Below are 6,432 nucleotides of genomic sequence, written 5' to 3'. Positions count from 1 at the left end.
TGCTCAAGGAGGGGGCTGCACCCCGCCCGCCGCTGCCTTTGCGGACGGCGGCGTGAGGCCGGCAGAGCTGCCCGTGCTGAGCGCGGCGCGCCCTGAGTGCGGCTCTGCGGAGCTCAGGAGGCGGGTCCTGCGGGGACGCGGGCGGCCACTCGGCGGCTGCCGGGCTCTGGGCGGGGGCCGGCCGGGCGCCGCCTCCTCCTCCGCCGCCGCCGCCGCCTCCTCGCAGTGCAGCGTGAGTAGGGAGCCCCGGCTGGTGGACGCCGAACCTCTCGGCTCCGTGGCCACCTCATCCTCGAGGTGCAGCCGAACCTCCGCGTGGCGCTCCGAGTCTTGCGAGCCGCCTGCGGACGGGCTGAGGACCGAGCCCCCGTTCTCTGCGTTTCCCGCTGTCCTCACCGCCCCCTCCCCCGACCCTCCTGCAGCCTCCCCTTCCTTTCCCCTTCGGAAAATGGTTCCTGCTGCTGGGCGAGGTGAGTGGCGGCCGCCGCCCGTCCGCGGCGGGGGCGGCGGGACAGGTCACCTGCGGGGGAGGTCGGGCGGAACACGGAGGTGGGGGCGTCGCGGCGGGGCTCCTGACAGCTGGGTGCTCCGTGGACTGCGCGGATTCGGGAGAAGTTGGCGGGGGCGTTCCGGCGCCCCCTCGCAGGTTGTCTCCCGCCGCGCTCGCCCCGGCAGATCGTAAAGGTGAGCGGCTTCCTCGGTGTGCGCCTCAGCGCCGGGTCCGGCCGGGAGTCCCCGCCCAGGGCTCCAGGGACGGGGCTCGGTGGGACTTGGCGTCTAACCCCTCAGCTCTTCAGTTCTCCGAGCCGCCTCCGCCACGCCATAGCCCATCCTGCGGCCGGCCGCCCCCGCCTCAGCGCCTGGTGACCTTGAGGGCAACGGTGCCCGGCACTCTTTCCCGGCGCCCCGGGAGGGTCACCCCTCTAATCCCCGGCTTCAGCCCCACTGGCGCTCCGCGGGCGGAGAGCGGGGCCAGGGTCGGCCCCCGGCTGGGGCTAGTTGATTGATGCGTGTCACACCGGACGGCGATTCCCCGGGAGTTGGAGAACAGTCTCGTCTTTATCCCGGCGTCTGTCGTCTGGCCCCCCAGGATGTTCTCGGTTGCTTCCGATTCGCGTTCTTAGACTTAGTTTAAAAGAAAGAAAGAAAAAATCCTGCGTCCTCCACCCCCTTTTTGGAAGGGTCAGTAAGAGCCGCATTCCAGTTGCGGAGGTGGGGGGGTGTGCTCCCTTTATTCCATCCTGCTGGAGAATCCTGTGGCTTAGCGACTTAGCGACCCCTGGTTCTGCGCCGCGGTCACTGGCCAGGTTGGTGTCTGTGCGCATTTTCTTCACCAGTTTTCTGCCGGACTCGCAGCGCTGGGAGTGCTCGAATCCTGTGTAGTGCAGTGGCGCTTGGCGCGGAGGGGAGGGCAAGAGGTGCTCGGGGGGTCTTTAAACCTGCGCAGGGCTCGACCCTCCTCTGCACGCGTAATTTTGCCTTTCCTGGGGTTAGAGCGCAGCAGGCAGCCACCTTTGGCCGCTATGCATGCCACTTTTCTGGGTTTATTAATAATCTAATGGCTCCTGTTGGTATCGATTGCTGTTCATGATAAATTAGTTATATAGATTTTTTTTCATACGCTTGTAGGTATATGCTTATATCTGGACTGTCTGCCTTTCAACATGGAAGCCTTTGTTGTGTTTCACCTCCCCCCATCTGAGGACAGTCTTATTTTAAAATAAAGCTCTTGTTCAGTGTGGGTGTATTTTGTAATAAAAGTACTTGTAAGGATCTGCTTTGTATGAAGCTCTCCTCGGGCAGAGGGTGTGTAACCCTTTGGATAGTGGCCCACGTGAGTGAATGAAGGGCCTTCACCGCTTGTCCTGCCGCCAGCCTTCCCCAGACTCCCTGTCCTTGTGTGTGGCAGAGGCGGATTGGGGGAATTAGAGGGATTGGAGGAGAATCTGCTTTTTGTACTTGAGCGTTTCATCTGGGTCCCCCTCCCCCTCTTTTTTTCTTTTTTGTCCTGGTGAGTTCAAATTTGAAGTAAATAGGAACATATTCCTTAAAGGGAGACTTTGAGAACTAGTATATGAAATGGGCTTCTTTAGCCATGATTTCAGGGGGCCGTTTTAGTTTCTGTGCTTTGCATGAATTGCTGTAATTAAGGGTGGATCTCTGTCCTGATTTTGGCTTGGGTGTAACTAACTGCAAAGATCTTTGAAAAGTAAGTTATTTCCTACCATATAGTCTGCAAAAGTGAGTCACAGTCGGGTGAGTTGAGGACAGAGCGCCACCTTTAATTTAAAATTTCAGCATTTTCTTTTATTAAAATGGTGAAAATTCAGGGAACACCCTCTTGATTTTTGTTACAGTTGTCATTACTGGCATCCCCATTTAGATGTGTAAGGTGAAATTGTCTTCATTTTCCCGTATTCTGCAATTCCTCACTCTTTTAGGGGTGTTTCTGCAATTGTATGGGAAATCATGGTTTTTTAATTGAAGCTTGGGATTTAGTGTAGAACTCTGAGATGAAGTGAGAAACTAGATTTGATTTGTGCTTATGATAAAATAATAGGGGCAATAATAGTCTGGATCTACTTAGGAAAAGAAATAAGGAAAGTAATAGCTTCATCGTAAATAGATATTTAAAACTAGCGGTTGCCACCAAATAAGGGTACCCACCAGCATGATCGTGGTTTTATAAATTTTTTTAGCTTCTGTGCTATAAAGAGATTCTAAAGTAAACATGCAAAATTATTAACCTTGTTTGAATAAGGTATAGTAATTTTTTTTGTTTTTCATCTTCCAACAGCTTGCCTTTTATGGTTTGACTGCAGATTTTACAATTAATTGTTTTAAAATAATACAAATGAGGACTTCCAGCAGGAGTACTTACCCTCAAAGTTATTGAAGACCATATTGGAAAAAGTGGTTTCTGTGCATGGCTCTTGTCAAGTGTATCAATATCTTATATAAAAACGAATGGAGTTTTTAATGCTTAGAAAACAAGTGCTGTAGTGACAGCTAAATGGGTGAGATTTCCTTCCCTGACCACTTGGTCCCTCTTGTCCCCCTCCCTCACAAATCAAAAACTTGAGGTACACTATCTCTTTAGACACAGGATATTTTCTGATGATTGTGACTGCAGATGTAAAATAAAAAAAATTCAGCTTTCAAGTAATGAATAAGTAAATGTGTGGATATTACTAAATATAGTTTTAATTGCAAACCACAGGATCGTTACCATTTCTATCTGCATTTAATTTTTAATTCACCACTTGTAGTTTCTTCATAGACTACTGTAAAGCATAAGCTATTGAGCTACAAATAGTTTTATTAAGTTAAAAAATCTGCTTGTGATGAAAGGTAGTTTACGCTTTTCAGTCTGGAATATGTGCCCAGGTTAAAGGGCATCATTTGAGCAATTAGGTTGATGTATGCAGAGTAATTATACATTGTTATGCATATCTTGATAAAATCCTTGATTTGGGGGTTAAATTTACCAGTTTCCTTTGTCTGACAGATATGTTAACTTCATTTTGGGTGCAGCATTCTCTTACCATGTGAATTGAGTTGTATGGGTCAACAGGTTTTAAGAGGAATGGCCAATTACAACTATTGGTCTTTTGCAATACTAACAAAAAAGTGTATTTGCCCCCCTTTTTTTTCCTTATGTTTTTACACATACATGCAGTTGAAACTGGTCATTTCACTTTTTACGTCTGGAATTTTGTAATGAATGAGAAAATTAAAGGAATAAGGATTAGGGAGCAGAAAATTAAGTTTTTGCAGCTTGGGTAAGAGTATTTACTCACTGCGTTGGAGAGGAATAGTTATTTTCTAATAGGTGTCATGATATATATAGAAGGGTACGTGAGAGCAGCTTCTTTTGGAATGTATAGAATCTGAGGTAACATTGAAGGACAATGATACAATAAGTATGGGGATAATTTGCAAAAAAAAACTTTAAAAGATTTGGTTTTTAGCCTTTACAGATATTTTATACACACACACATATACATTGTGGTCTTGTTAAAATTTTTTATTATGGAAATTGTCCAGCATATGAAAGTAGAATATTATACTTAGTGACCAGTTTTGACAGTTATCAATTCATGGTGCATCTAATTTCATTTCTGTTTTTACACAAGAAATAGATCTATTATAAATGGGGGCATAAGACAGATGACTGTATTAAATTCTTATGTTTTATATTTATAATTTATAGGATGTATACAATAATGTACAACATCTAGTTGAATCTGAAAGGTCAATTTTTATGTTTGTTTCTGTAATAGTCTGTTTTACAGCAGGCACCTAAAGATAGTGTCTTTCAAATTTTACTCTTAATGATAATGCCTTTGATTTATAAAATGCTTTACAGTATTTCAGAGTGTATTACATAGTATCCCTTTTGATTCTCACAATAAATCTGTGAAATTAGTAGATAGCTGCACCTTCCTTGTTTTTTAGGTAGGTAAAATGATTTCTCTAGGCCCTAAGGTCATATAATATAGCCAGCAGCTAGATTAGCCAGAACTGGACTCTAGATGCCTTCTAGTTTTTGCTTCATTGCTCTTTCCATTATACATGTCTCCGTAAGTTTGTGAAAGTTATATAAGTTTATGAAAATCAGGTTCTGACCACAGTAAATTTAATAGTGGAATATAAACAGATTTGTTTCGGTTTAACTTATAAATTTAATCGTTGCTTGTATTTGGTATAATATAAGCAGTTCATACCCTGATTTGCTTAACAGCTGAGTAAATGAATTTGAACATATTTGAAATACTATATTTTTAATATTGTGGATAGGATTATTTTTAAGTTAGGAATTATGTTTACAAAGACTGGTTAGTCCCTGAAATGATTAGGGGTGTCTTAAATCTTGAGTTAAAAATAAAATGGCCTGTACTAAAAGTTTCTTTTTTTAATTTCTGCTGTCATTTTTTCATGTACTTGGTTTTTTTCTGCCACAGCTTGTTACTTAAGTCTTTTTAATATTAATTCGGTATGTAATGAAATTTAGTTTTAAAAGGTCCCAAATGAGATTTTAGTTCTCCATATCCAAAACCTTGCTATAAAGCTCACAGGGAAGGTGGTGGTTCTGCAGAAAGTGTGCAGGAGGGTCACCTGGCGGAGTTACTGAAAGTGCAGACTCCCTGGCATTGCCCCTGCAAATCTGATTCATTCAGCAGATGTGAGTGGGGCCCAGTAGTCAGCATTTTGAGAAACACTCACATTGAGTTTGCATTTCGCTTAAAATTATATTACGTAGTTGAGATGCCTTTATAAATTAGAAAGACATCATTGATTTATTTGACTATGAGCATAGTGCTTTCAAGTAGTTTTGACTATTGTAGCCAGGTTTGATTTGTGGACTTGGTGGTTTTTGTGACAATTGTAAGACTGGTAAATTGAAAATATTTTTTTATCTGTGTGCACTGTCTTCTTTCAGAAGATCCATCTACGGTTATTGAGTTACTTATTAAGCACTGTGAAAGTCCTAGATGGAAAATGTTCTTTTCTGTTTGTTTTCATGCCCCAGTGTCTGCCATTTCCAAATGCCTTGAACATGGGGGCTTATGTAAAAATAATGCATGCTGTGTCAGTACAGTACTGTATATTTATATACATATACATATGATATGCTTTAGTCTAGCTCTTATTTTATGTTAGAAGGAAAGACTTCGGATGTTCTTTCAAACTAAAAGGACCTAAATTGGTGGATAAGTAGTGGTCCTTATTAATTTCAGTTAACAAGTAGCTGTTCCGTCCGAAACAGCACGTTAGTCCTTAATGATCTTTCAAGAATAGTAATAAGACTAATTGATAATTTACCATTTTGTGCACGAAAAGTTACTGCTGTTTTACTTAATGTTAAAGAACAGATTATATAGTTCAGCAGTCTACTGTAAGAGCCATTTGATGTAAACTGATCTGACTTTAACCATTTTATCTACCCTATATGGATTACTTTCTGTTTAAGACCAGATTTAAAATGTAATTGTTTTTGCTTCATTTATGACACTATAATAAGTAGCCCGCATCTGTTTTTAAAATACATTTTATAATGAAATTAATTTCAAAGCAGGTCCATCTCAAGACTGTGCTGAACAATTTTTGATCATTTGTTACAAAACCTTAGGCTTGTTCGCTGCACTTTAGAATATATTTAGGAATCATGGGTTATAATTTACTAATGGTTGTGGAAATCTAAGCTCATAAAGATTTCTGGCAGAGAGATCCAGATAAACTGTGGGTAAACCTTTCACCATATTTTTTAAAGCTATTTTTCATTAAAATTTTCCTAAATAACTTTGTTAATTATTCTAAACAGTATGCAGTGTTTTTAGTTACCTCTTTGGTAGGAATATTATTTGGTATTTCTAAGTACGATAACTTCCAACAATGTGGTGTCTCAAAACCCAGAATACCTGGATTTGT

The 6,432-nt window shown here is 42.4% G+C and overlaps 1 protein-coding gene across 1 annotated transcript in view; it reads left to right on the top strand.

Annotated features, from left to right (window-relative positions):
• The first annotated feature begins 221 nt into the window (after nt 1-221).
• Nucleotides 222-6,432, top strand: part of ATP2B1 (ATPase plasma membrane Ca2+ transporting 1) — a 133,080-nt gene continuing 126,869 nt past the window's right edge. Inside the window, exon 1 of the mRNA XM_082636013.1 lies at nt 222-470. The gene's annotated coding sequence lies outside the window, so the exon portion shown is untranslated. The remainder of the gene's footprint in view (nt 471-6,432) is intronic.

This window comes from Mesoplodon mirus (assembly GCF_964341445.2).
Source record: "Mesoplodon mirus genome assembly, chromosome: 11".
NCBI classification, from domain to species: Eukaryota; Metazoa; Chordata; class Mammalia; order Artiodactyla; family Ziphiidae; genus Mesoplodon; species Mesoplodon mirus.
Note: the sequence above shows the minus strand (reverse complement) of the source record. Positions and strands in the feature narration are given on the sequence as shown.